This window comes from Manis pentadactyla, chromosome 12 (genome assembly GCF_030020395.1).
Source record: "Manis pentadactyla isolate mManPen7 chromosome 12, mManPen7.hap1, whole genome shotgun sequence".
Lineage (NCBI taxonomy): Eukaryota > Metazoa > Chordata > Mammalia > Pholidota > Manidae > Manis > Manis pentadactyla.
The window spans coordinates 15,745,951-15,758,635 of record NC_080030.1 but is presented as its reverse complement, the minus strand read 5'-3'; the positions used below and the strand labels follow the sequence as shown (position 1 = coordinate 15,758,635).

The 12,685-nt window shown below is 41.3% G+C and overlaps 1 pseudogene; it reads left to right on the top strand.

Moving 5' to 3' along the window:
* Nucleotides 1-684: 684 nt before the first annotated feature.
* On the top strand, nucleotides 685-7,574 carry LOC118921853 (olfactory receptor 7E24-like; annotated as a pseudogene).
* Nucleotides 7,575-12,685: the final 5,111 nt, after the last annotated feature.

The window sequence follows — 12,685 nt, the reverse complement described above, 5'->3', positions numbered from 1 at the left end:
ATACTCAGATGTTCAACTTGCCAGCCTCTTCTACCCAGTCATCAACTCCCTCTGATGGGAGACAGCCACCATATTCTCAGCTGCCCAGTGAAGAAGCCTTTGTGACATAAAACGGAGCAAATCCTATGGCCAACTGCCCTTGAAAGCAGAATCCTGCCATTGTCACATGGGCAGGCTTGGGACTGGGTATTCTTCTAGTCGAGCCTTGAGGTGACTACAGCCCAAGCCTACATTTTGACTGTAGACATCTGTGAGACCCCCTTAAGAACTTAACCTGCCAAATTCTTTGGCTTGGAAGTCAGAAGAGCAGAGGACAGGTGAGCTTTCTCCTGGGAGAAGGGTCCAGACTCTCCCAAGCACACTCACTTTTCTCAATTTCTCTTCCATTAATACCTGCAAGTCCTTGGAGACTGAGACAACAGGGACCCAACGGGGTGGTTATGAGCTCTGTGCACTGAGCCCCCGAGGTCACACAATGTTAGATGATAACCCTTGTCTTCCTGCACCTCGGGTTGCTGGTTCCAGTCCAGTGGGCCTCACAGCCATATCTTCTCCGCCCAGAATCGTTGTCTGCCTGAGCGGGTCCCTGCCTGGGTCCATCTCCCTGCTGGTCCTGAAGGCAGGGCCTGTGTTTCCATGGTCTTCCAGGCAATAGAGGGATTGTTGTCTCATCAGCCCTTGGTCATGCTCAAGCAGAGATGCAAAGCAGCCCAGTGAGTACTTGGGGGCGCTGGATTGGGAGGGGCTAGAGGAGCTTTTTCTTTATCAGGACAAGCATTTGGAACAGCCATAACAAAGGGTGCCAATATGCTACATTTCAGCTCAGAGGCCAGTGAGCTTTAAATCCCTGTTCTGTTGGGGGTACAAGAACTCATGCATGGTTTTGCTCTCCTCGCACACTGGTTGTAGCTCTGGCCGACTTCTCCGCAACCCAAAACAGGAAATATGTCTTCGTATACTGTCCCCTAAGCATGAAAATGCGTGTGAAGGTAGGAGTCATGTTGGTGGCAATGATGATATTGACCACACTCTCCTAAATCTTTTACCAGGTGTTCCAGGTGTTACGCTCTGAGCTTCGTTTTTTAAAAGTAGCTTGTTAAATAAAATCTGCATAACCACCTCCAAAAAGACAGACATTGTATTATTATCATTTTACAGTGAAGGACAGCAATGTAACTGTGTGTCTTGTGTAGAAAGGGTTGAAGTCAGGTTTGAAATCAAAAGTCAGACTCCTTTCACAGGACATTTGGATAATGTTCCGCTGTCAGCTTGACCCGGCATTTCTCTTTTCAGTCTCTGTAGGCTGAGACCCACCCCTCGCTGTGCACTTTCCTCCAAGGTCCCTGTTAGACCCCATCAGAGAGCTGTGTGTGGTACCTGATGTTATCAACCAAGGAAGGTTACCTGAGACCTTTGGTGGAGTTCACAGGACGGGTTGGAACATGGTAATTTGGGGAAGCTCTTTATCACCCCTGTTCCCTGATTTTGCTTCAGCTGTCTGCTTCCTACTATATTCTTGTAGTTTAACCCCTTTCAGTCTCTATGGGAGACATAAAGCCAGAGTGATGGATTATATCCTTAGCAAACAGTGAAAAGGCAAACCAGAAAATTTAGAGCTCTGGGCCTCTGCTTAAAATCTGATATACAGGGAGACACAGAGTGCTCAAGGTCAGTACATAGGCCTCAGAGATCCATGTAATTTTAAGTTTGTCTGAACTATTCAGTACTTATTGTGACACGGGGAAAGTTTTTAGTGTCTCTGAACCTCAACGTTGTCATCTGAATTGATCTTCAGGAACACACCTGCACTGATTGAGAATTAAGTATAGGGAATAGTGAGGGTGTAAGCATGTGGTGCTTGCATGCAGTAAAGGCAAAGTATATTTTGCGCATTAATATTATTCTTACTAAGTCCCATATAATTAAGTAAAATATGCTGCCATATGAAGATTTGCTTTTCCCCGGATCCCTGAGAAAACATTTAGTTTTGTAAGCCTTACACAGGTGCATTCTGAGTACTGGAGGGAAACAACTGAATCTCATTCATTACTGATTCTGTAGAGTCTACACCTTGCTTGGCACAGCACAGGCTACGAGAAAAGCAATCTCTATTAAATATTTAGTGGATGAATCCCTGGTTCCCAGAAACAGAACCTCAATGCGGCTTCTACTCACTGTGTGTCTTCCTTCCCTCCAGTGATGTCCCACAGCACTAGACAAAAATATAACTCCCTGCTGCGTGTATCTCTGTCACAGATGTCCTAGGAGCCCTGTCAGTTTCAATTTAATAGAATCTACAGTATTCCATTTAAAAATGTGGCTATTTTCTTAAAAATGAAAGTGTCAAAAAAGAGTGAGAGAGCAAGGGAATAAACCTTATTGCAGGGCTGAGAAACATTTTAGGACTTCTGGTCAATCCATGAATGAATTCCCTGGACTGTTATAGACTTCTACTTCTCTGCCTTAAAATTTGAATAAAAGGCCATTTAACCTTTCTTGGGATTGTGTTTTAGTGATAAGCCTACTACTGCAATAACGATTCAAACTGTGATTTGAAAACCATGACTGGTTTTTCATCAAGTACTAACGTCTGCTAGGTGCTGCCTATGTCCCAGAGCTGGGAGTCAGCCTGCGGGTGTCTGAGTAAGGGACACCAGCACAGGCAGCTGGAGAGAGTTACCCACACTCCGCATTTAGTATGTGAAAGGCCTTCTGATTCCCACCTGAAGGCTCTGTGCCCCTCACCAAAGCAGAGTGATTATGTTCTTTTCAAACCTGCCTTACTTGTAAATGAGCAAATGCAATCAGAACCATTCATTCCTTCCCTTGGGATTTGGTGAGCTCATCTGTAGGGGAATGGGCTGAGGGTTCATGGGGACCTTTATTGCACAACTGCTGTAGATCACAGAATTTCTATGCACAGCCATGCATCTTGTAAACCATTTTTGAAAATCTGTGGTGCTGGAATATTATTCACTGTACAATATGTGCATTTTCATGAAGACCTGTCATGGAAAGATTGATTCATTGCTGGACAGATCTTTCTGTTTCTATACATTGACAGCAACAGCATATGGTGGATTTGTCTGACTTTTCTATTGGAAAAACACATGTAGGGAACTCATGGTGAAGTTGCATATTACCAGTTTTTACAAATCCTTTCTCCTTCATGCATGTATCTTATGGAATTTCTCACTGTGTGAGACAGAAGGAGGCACAAGAATTTTATTAGGTGTGTCATAATAAGGAATTCACAAATGAAATTTATTTTTCAAGTAATATTAGATATCACTCAAAGTGTTTGAAATACATATATGTACTTCACAGAGTCTCAAAATACAATATTGTGGCAAATCAGAACTCAGGAAAACTGTGTACAATGAAAATATTCAGGTAAATTCAAGACAACAGTTGATGGACACAGAAATGAATGTTACTATCTAGCAGTATTAACAAGGAAATACGTCCACCAACTGCATGAAAAGTATTTGTTTTTGGAGCAATTGAAAGGCAGAGAAGTGGAACCATTTAGGGATGGATATTATGTGTTTATATATATATATATATATATATATATATATATATATATATGCTATGGAATATTATTCAGCATTTCATTTTATACATGAATGATCTTGGAGGATATTATTCCTAGTGAAATTAGCCAGACATGGAAAAACAAACACTGCTTCAATTTACTTATATATAGAATCTGAACAAGTTGAACTCATAAAAGGAGAGATCAAATGATGGTTACCAGGGGCTTGGATGTTGGGGAAATGAGGAGATATTGGACAAAAAACACCAAGTTTAAGTTATGCAGAATGAATAATCTCTGGAGCTAAAATTTACTGTTTGGTGACTATATTTATACAGAATAGTGTGTTATATACTTGAAATTTGCTCAGACAGTTGGGCTTTAGGTCTCTCAACACACAGGCACACACACACACACACACACAATAACATCCATGTGAGCTGATGGTTTTTAATCTTCTTGATCATGCTAATCATTTTACAGTGTATACATACATCAAAACACCACATTGTACACCTTAAGTATGTTTAATTTTTACTTGTCAATTATACCTCAGTTGAGCTGGAAAAATGAATTCTTAAGGAAGTATTACATATTTATATTTTCAGTATTGTTAGAGGGTAGTAACGGCAATAATAATAATAGGTAATGTTATTATAGGATTTGCTGCTGTGTGGTAGTGGTTCTCTACCTAGGCCTTATATACGTGTATATATACCCAAAGTAGTTAAGTGTAGATTTTACTGGTTCTGGGTGTGATCAGTGGAGCAGAACTATTCAAAGGTCAACAAGCAATGGTAAGGATCCACTAAAACCTTGTCTAAGCACTTTATAGTTATCACTTAATTTCTTACAGTAACCCTATAAGGTCATTTGAATTAATTTACTTTTAACAGATGAGCAAGCAACACACGTGTTTGTAAAGTATTTTTTATTAAATTTCTTTTCCCTCAAATGAAATCGTATTTTCTTTCCCTCGAATGAAATAGTATTTTGACCTGCCAGGAGAAATGAACACTTTTGAGTTGCCTTCGGTGAGCTGAATTGCAATTCCACGTAAGAGAGGGTAGATTTAAAAAGGCCCAAGCTGGCATAAGAAGTCAAATATAAGGTTTCAGTCTGGGCCTTAGTCTTAAATTACTTAACTGTGCATAAGAGGATTGGAACTGATGAGAGATGAAACCTTCACAAATGTGTACAACTAAAGATGTATTTAGGGAGTTTTAACCAAGCACTACAAATAAAAACAGCAAAAAGTAATCAACCTCAGAGCTTTCCCAGAGATGGTGTAACACTGATAGAAAATAACCTGTCAAAAGCATTACATAATGTATATGAATGTCCTATCACTATTATATATCTGGAAGCAATTCTGTATTGTATATAAAGTATGTAGCAATAAAAACAAATTTATTCCATCAAACTACAACAAAAAAGATACAGCATATTCACAGAAAGTTGTTCTTTAACCATTTAATCACTAATACCATCTTCAGGATTAGAGATGCCAAATGCTTCTGTGCACATAACAAAAACATATTTGTCCAAATATGAACTCCACCATGACCAAATATTTATATATTTGAGTTATATTTGAGAAGCCTCTGACCAGAAGACCCACCCATGTGAGTAAGCTCTCAGCTCCATGAGAAAATGGGTGTCATAGTACATTACCATAAAAGTTCAGGGAAAAATTGGCATATAAAAAATACTTTCAATTTATGCATATTTAATTTTAATTTAGAAACCTAAACTTCCATAAGGTTATATTCCAAATCATGACAGTTTCTTCTGTTTCCTTTGGATAAGATAAAGTACATTTGAGGGTCTGTTAATGTACTTTAATTGGAGTGGTTTTTTTTGTTAAATACAGAGACATTTATTACTCTCTATTTTTCTTTAGAATCAGGGTCTGATATTTTACTGTGTTAATTTAAGAAACCGATAAACAGCACAGATATCAAGAAGCAATCAGTTTTAAAAAGAGTTTGCAAATGATACATATTGCTGAAGGTACCAGGGTGTGTTGTCCTCAAGTGTGAATATTTTACTTGTGAATTTCTTGAATCAAATATATATACACTGATGATTAGTGATGTTGAACATGCTTTCACATGCCTGCGTGCCATTTGCATATCCTCTTTGGAAAAATGTCTATTCAGGTCCTCTGCCCATTTTTCAATCAGATACTTTTTGGTATTGAGGTGTATGAGTTCTTTATATACTTTGGACATTAACCCCTTATCAGATGTGTCATTTGCAAATATATTCTCCATTCAGTAGATTGCTTTTTTGTTTTGTTGATTGTTTCTGTTGTTGGAAAACATCTTTTTAGTCTGATGGAATACTGTTTGTTTATTCTTGTATTTTTTCCCCCATATCCAGACAAAAAATTGGTAATGCTGATATTCCAGTTTACTGCCTATATATACACAATGAGATATTATTCAGCCATACAAAGAGTGAAAACTTGCTATTTGCAACAGCATGGATAGACCTAGAGGGTATTGTGCTAGGTGATATAAGTGATTGTGCTACATGAAATGATACCACTTAAATGTAGAATTTAAAATGTAAACAGAACAGAAATAGAGTCATAAAAACAGAGAACAAACTGGTGGGGCTGAAGAGGGGAGACAGGCTAAAGAGGTGTGGGGGATAATGAGGGACAAACTTCCAATTATAAACTAAGTTAGTCACAAGGATAAATGTACTGCATACAGAATATAGGTGATAATATCATAATATCTTTGTATGTTGACAGACGGTTATCATGCTTACGATGGTGTGCATCTAGTATAGAATTGTCTAATCACTATGTTGTCCACCTGAAACCAATTAGTATTTTGTATCAACTATCTTTCAATTAAAAAAAGAAAATTCAAAAAACTAAATTCCTTTCACAAATTAAAAATATTTATTACACATTGTATTTTACACAATATATAATGTATGTTAATACTAATATGTATTACAATATATATTTATAAATATATATTGCACACTTTAAGTAATATATATATTTTTATACAAAATTAGCTCGATGCCTGTATTCTTGTTTTGCTTATTCAAACTATATTTTCTTTTTCAACAGGTGCCCCACCTACATGGAACCTCAGAATCTAACAGGTGTCTCAGAATTCCTCCTACTGGGCCTCTCAGAGGATCCAGAGCTGCAGCCCCTCCTCTTCAGGCTGTTCCTGTCCCTGTACCTGGTCACCGTCCTGGGGAACCTGCTCATCATCCTGGTCATCAGCTCTACCCCCACCTCCACACCCCCATGTACTTTTTCCTCTCTAGTCTGTCCCTGAATTATATTGGTTTCAGCACTGCCACCATCCCTAAGATGCTGGTGAACATCCAGACCCACAGCAAGTCCATCTCCTGTGCAGGCTGCCTCACTCAGGTGTCCTTTTTTGTTCTGATTGCGTGTATGGACAACCTACTCCTGGCTGTGATGGCTTATGACAGGTTCGTGGCCATCTGAAACCCCCTGCACTACCCAGCCATCATGAGGCCCCACCTCTGTTTCCTGCTGATCGTAGTGTCATTTGTCATCAGCCTTTCAGACTCCCTGACTCACTGCTTGATGGTGTCCCAACTTACCTTCTGCACACATGTGGAAATCCCTCATTTCTTCTGTGACACTCCTCAGCTTATCCGCCTCGCCTGCTCTGACACCCCCACTGGTAACATATTAATCTATTCTGTTAGTGCCATCTTTGGTGGCATCCCCGTCTCGGGGATCCTTTACTCTTATACTCGAATTGTCTCCTGCATTCTGAGAGTCCCCTCGACAGGGGGGAAGTCCAAAGCCTTCTCAACCTGCGGCTCTCACCTGGCCGTGGTTTGCCTGTTTTATGGCAAAGGCCTTGGGGTGTACCTCAGCTCATCTGTGTCCCCCTCACCCAAGAAAGGTGCGGCAGCCTCCGTCATGTACATGGTGGTCACTCCGATGCTGAACCCCTTCATCTACAGCCTGAGGAACAGGGACATCAAGAGGGCGCTGCAGAGGATTATGAGCAGAGCAGCCTGATCTCAATATGTTTTATCCTTTTTGGTTCATAGGACCGGAAAATGCAGCAAAATCCAACATGCACAAGAAATTCTCAGTCTCCAGGCACATAGTGTATATGTAGTCATCTAGTACTCTGCCTTTTGTTCACAAAATTATTCCTCTTAGTGTAACTGATGGAATTGGGAGATGGTTCCGGACTTATCACTGAAATCACAGCCACTCTGGGATGACATGCAGTCGTCCATCAGTCCACCCTTCTCACTGTCCTCATGCATCACCCAGGTGTCTGGGCAGGAGCAGTTTCCCTTCTATCATTGCAAAATAAACAGAGCTCCCTCTTTCTTGTTACATATTGCTTCTTTATTCTTCTATTAATATTTTTCGGTTTGTTCAATCTCAATCCTTGTTTGAGATGAGGACATATTTGAAATTTTGCCCCTTAATGTTCTTGAGAACCTTCTGAGAAGATAGGGAGAATATTTACATACCTGTCCAAATGGGGCTATTTTGAAACTGAAAGGTATGTGCACTGGAGCCTTTCAGCAGATGGTAAAGTTAATTCAGAACCTGTGTTGTGGAGATGGAAAAGCCAATAGGATCCTTTTACATTATTTTTTTGTACAAAACTTTTAGTGTAATTTGGAGGTCTGATTGGGTCAACTGTGGACTTCTGTTTCAGCTTCTTGTTTCCTCTGCTACAGCATGGTTTCTTTCCTCCCTTTGTTCCACCTTTTCTCTCCCTCATTTTTCTTGGTTTCTCCCTCACTGTGTTCTCTTCCTTCTCTCTATACCACTGGATATACTTCAAAGCACGTCTTCTCTATTCTGTCCATGTTTATTAATTTCTTCCCCCAGTCATTGTCTTCACAGGGGCCTCCTCCATGCTGGCAGTAGCATTACCCAGTTTATGGACCCAGGCTTAGGTCAGATTCACCTTAGTGCCTTCAGAGGTGCTATATCTGTCCATGGATCTTTGTTGTGAAAGAGCAACAGCAGAGGTAAACAGGGGTCTGGGCAGCTGCCCATTCTTATAGACGCAGACCTCAGCATGGCACACAATGGCTGATTCGTCTACTCACCAAAGTGCTCTAACCCACCCTTTCCCCTATAACTCTTATCTTTCAGTGTTGTCACTACTTCAGGGAGCTAGGTCTTTATTATGTCTCTGTGTGGTTTAAATTTTTTCTCTGTGTGAATTTCCTCTTCTCTATCACTGAGATATAATTGATACAGAACATTCATTTCTGGTGTACAGCAACATGATTCAATATTTGTATATATCACAAAATGATCATGATGATGCCTGTTATTTTCCTATGGTGTACAACATAGTGATTTATTATTTGTGTATTTCAAAAAATGATCACCACAGCCTCTAGTGGATTTACAAAGTAATTGTTTATATATTCAAGTTTTCCTCATGAACAGTAAATAAGAGATTAATTTCTGAATTCCTCATCACAGTAACTCTGGCACAGTCAGGCTACAGAGCTGAGATTAAGAAAGATGCACAAGGTACTCATTACCATACATCCCACTCTACTCTTCTGTTGAAGTCCAAAGCACATTTTGTTCAAGGGTTCCAGAACTGTGGTTCTAAAGACAATGCATTGGGAGAGAGATGAGCCCTTTCTAGTTGAGCAGAAATCAGAAGCCTCTAAGCATATTTGCTGAATGCCCTTCAACATGGAACGACTGCAGTTCACCTTTACATCAGTGGAGGGCTCCTGCTGCTGTAGGACAAGCCAGAGAGACTTCTGACCACATGGCCAAGAGAAACAGGGTGGGATCTGCAGAAACACTCAAAACAGTGTGATTTCTTCCATGTGCCAGTTCTTCCACAGCAAAGTTTTGCTGAGAAGATGCTGATATGAAGAGTTGGAGACTATGGTAGCCAGAGAGACATCTCCAGTTTTGGGCATTGAGCCTGAATCCCGGATAGGGAAGATTTTGAGAGTGGGCAGCTTTCAATCTGCTCCTGACATCCCTTCCTTCTGTATTCATGCCTTGTGTATACCATCTCTCATTGAGCTACATCTTGGGATTTGCATTCAGTGAGTAAAACGTCAAAAATATCTGGGTCATGCACCAACATTAAGGTGTACATACACTCCAACTACCAACTTGCCAGCCTCTTCTCCTCTGCCACGTGCTCACTCTGCTAGAAGACAGCCACCACATTTTCAGCGACCAGTGGGGAAGCCCACATGGCAGGAAACTAAAAGATGCCCAAAGCGACTGTCCAAGAAGCACTGAATCCTGGCCTTGCCAGAGGGCTGAGCTTGGCATCAGATCCCCTGTTAGTCATGCCCTGAAAGGACCACAGCCTCCATTGAGACTTCAGACATCTATGAAACCCACTTTAATACTTAGGCAAATATTTCATTTGCAAATACACTGAAGTAGACTATTATTGCATGTAAAACATGCATGCAGAAAGATTAAAACTTTGGTTTTCATTCAAGATAGCAAAAAACATACCATCCATAACCCAAAAGCAGGACTACAGAGAGAAAAATGGGAGGTTCTCCTTAGAGACATAAATCTTAACAGAGAAAATGGAAACTGTATGAGATTCTTGGTATAAGAGACATAATTCTCCCCAGATAGCATGATCAATTCAATGAATTTGTAGACATACAAGTCGGCCATTGCTTCTTCTAACTGACAAGGAAAAGTTGTCTAAATTTAAGAAGTCTGTGAGGTGGACGCTAGTAGTAGCGCAGGGGAGCTTGCTTCTGAAAACAGGAGGGTCCGCACTTCCGAATACATTCCCTTTTCCTCCTCCTCTAATAATACCAAGTCATCAGAGACGGGGCAACATGGACCCTTTTGGCTAATTAGGAGCTCTGTGCACTGAGTCCCTGAGGACATATAAGAGTAACTAATCTGCCTGTGCCTCCAGCCCCTTCCTGTTTTAGCCCAGGTTCAGAGGCTTGGCATCTCTGTCCTCTCCCAGAATCACTGTTGGCATCAGGAGGCCCATTGCTGACTCTGCCTTCCTGCCGGTCCCGAGGACAGAGACTGAACTTTCAGCCCATGCCAGGCAGGACAGGAGCAGTGGATACTCATTCCTTGGTGACACCCTTGCAAAGACACGGGACAGCCTGGTGGGTCGCATGGAGACAGTGGAGGGAGAGGGGACCGTCAGGAGTATTGGTTTTTCACCATGAAGATAAGCAGGATATTCAGGACAAATAGACGGGAGGCACCCATATGCACAGCTCTCCTCATATTCTTGGCTAATATTCTAGTTCATGTTCTTGGTTATGGGGGGAAACGAAAGCTCTTATTCACAGCTTTGCCATTCTCTCACCTGGTCCTGCCATCACAGGAATCCCCCAGCCCCACCCGTCGGAGCAGGAAGGAGTCCATCTGTTCACAGGGCACCTAGACACGTCTCTCCTCCCAGCCCATGCTGGCACTCCTCTCCCTGGCATTCCAGGCAGAGACCCACTGGTCACTGCACACTCCTTGGGATCCTGATGAAACACAGTGCAGAGCATGGAGTCACACCTGCTGAGCCAGTGGCAGCGGTTACAGCTGAGGCACAGGCAGAATCCCAGAGTGCTGCCCTAAGAATGCAGGCCACACCTCTCTCCTTTCCCTGCTCTTTGATTTTGCTGCCAAGGCCACTCCTGCCTGCATTCGGTGCCTTATCCCCTGTCGCTCTGTGGGAGACCTAAAGGCCGAGTGTTTGGCCCCCTTCCCACCAGGACACGGCTCCCCAGTAACCTCAGGGAGCTCACTGACTCTGGGTTTCTGCTTAGACTCTCATTGCTAAATAGTGAACAGTTTCAGTGTATGAATCAAAAACCCAGTGTTTAATTCTTAATCTAACTTGTCCTATTTGTTACCTGTGTGACACCGGTGAAGATTTTATTATCTCTGACCCTCAGTGTTCTCATCTGCTCTCTAGTGGACACAACTCCATGGAGTAAGATTTCAACATAATGGATCCTGGGTCTGGGGTAATATAAATGATGGATGAGTAGAGTAAGAGCAAATTATATTAGACTCTCTCATTATTATCAAGGCTAAGCACCAGAGACTCAGCTCAGATATCCTGTCATCTTTAGACCTGGTTTCCCTTGATTTTGAGAGGACATTTTATTTTTGTCCTTATGCAAATCGACTCTGAGCACCTTGTGCAAAACAACTGAATCTCATCATTTCTGACTCCTCAGAGCCTGCACTTTACTTGGCACAATGTAGGCTATGAGAAGAACAATTTCTGTTAAATATTCAATAGATTATTTCATGGTTCTTGGAAACAGAGCACATGCCCTATGTATTCCGCACACTGGATACCTTCTGCCTTTAATTTCCTTCCTTCCAGTGTCGTTCTGCAGTGCGAGATAAAAGACAAAACAGTGTTTGTATACAGGCCCCAAATTACCCAAGGGCCCACTGTTTTCCATTTAATAGAGTCTTAATTGTAACAAACTGTGGAGAAAAATCTCCATGAAAATGAATAAAAGTCAAAGGAAAGATAGAGAGAAATAAATATTTTTATATAGGTTGAGGTACATTTTATGATTTCTGCTAATCCCAGGAACAAATTCCCCAGGACATGATAGACTTGCAATTCTCTGGCACATAACAGAATAAAAGGCCATGAACCCTTTCTTGGGATTGCATGTCATCCACTAAATCCACTATACTAACGACGATCCATATTCTGATTTAGAAATGATGAGTGAATATTGATCAAGTGCTAACCTCAGTTGGGTGTTGCCCATGTCCTAGAACTGAGACTCAGTCTCCCTGTTTCTCAGGAAAGGACACCAATCAGATCAGGGAGGCTGAGAGTTACACACACTACATATGTAGTACATGAAAGATGATGGTTTCAGTCAAAGGTCTCCTGATTCCCATCTGGGGGCTCTGTGCCCTCCACCATAGCAGAACTACTTTCTTTTGAAACCTACTTTACTCCTAGATGAGCAAATGGAGGTAAAACCATTCATTCCTTCTCAGGATTTGGGGAGTTCATATGTGAATTAAAGGAATGGGCCACATGGCTCACAGAGGTCTTTATTACCTGAATGTTGTGAGCCATATGGTTTCCTATGAATTCTAATGTACTTTGTAGACTGTTTTGGAAATCTGAGCTATTGAAATAATAT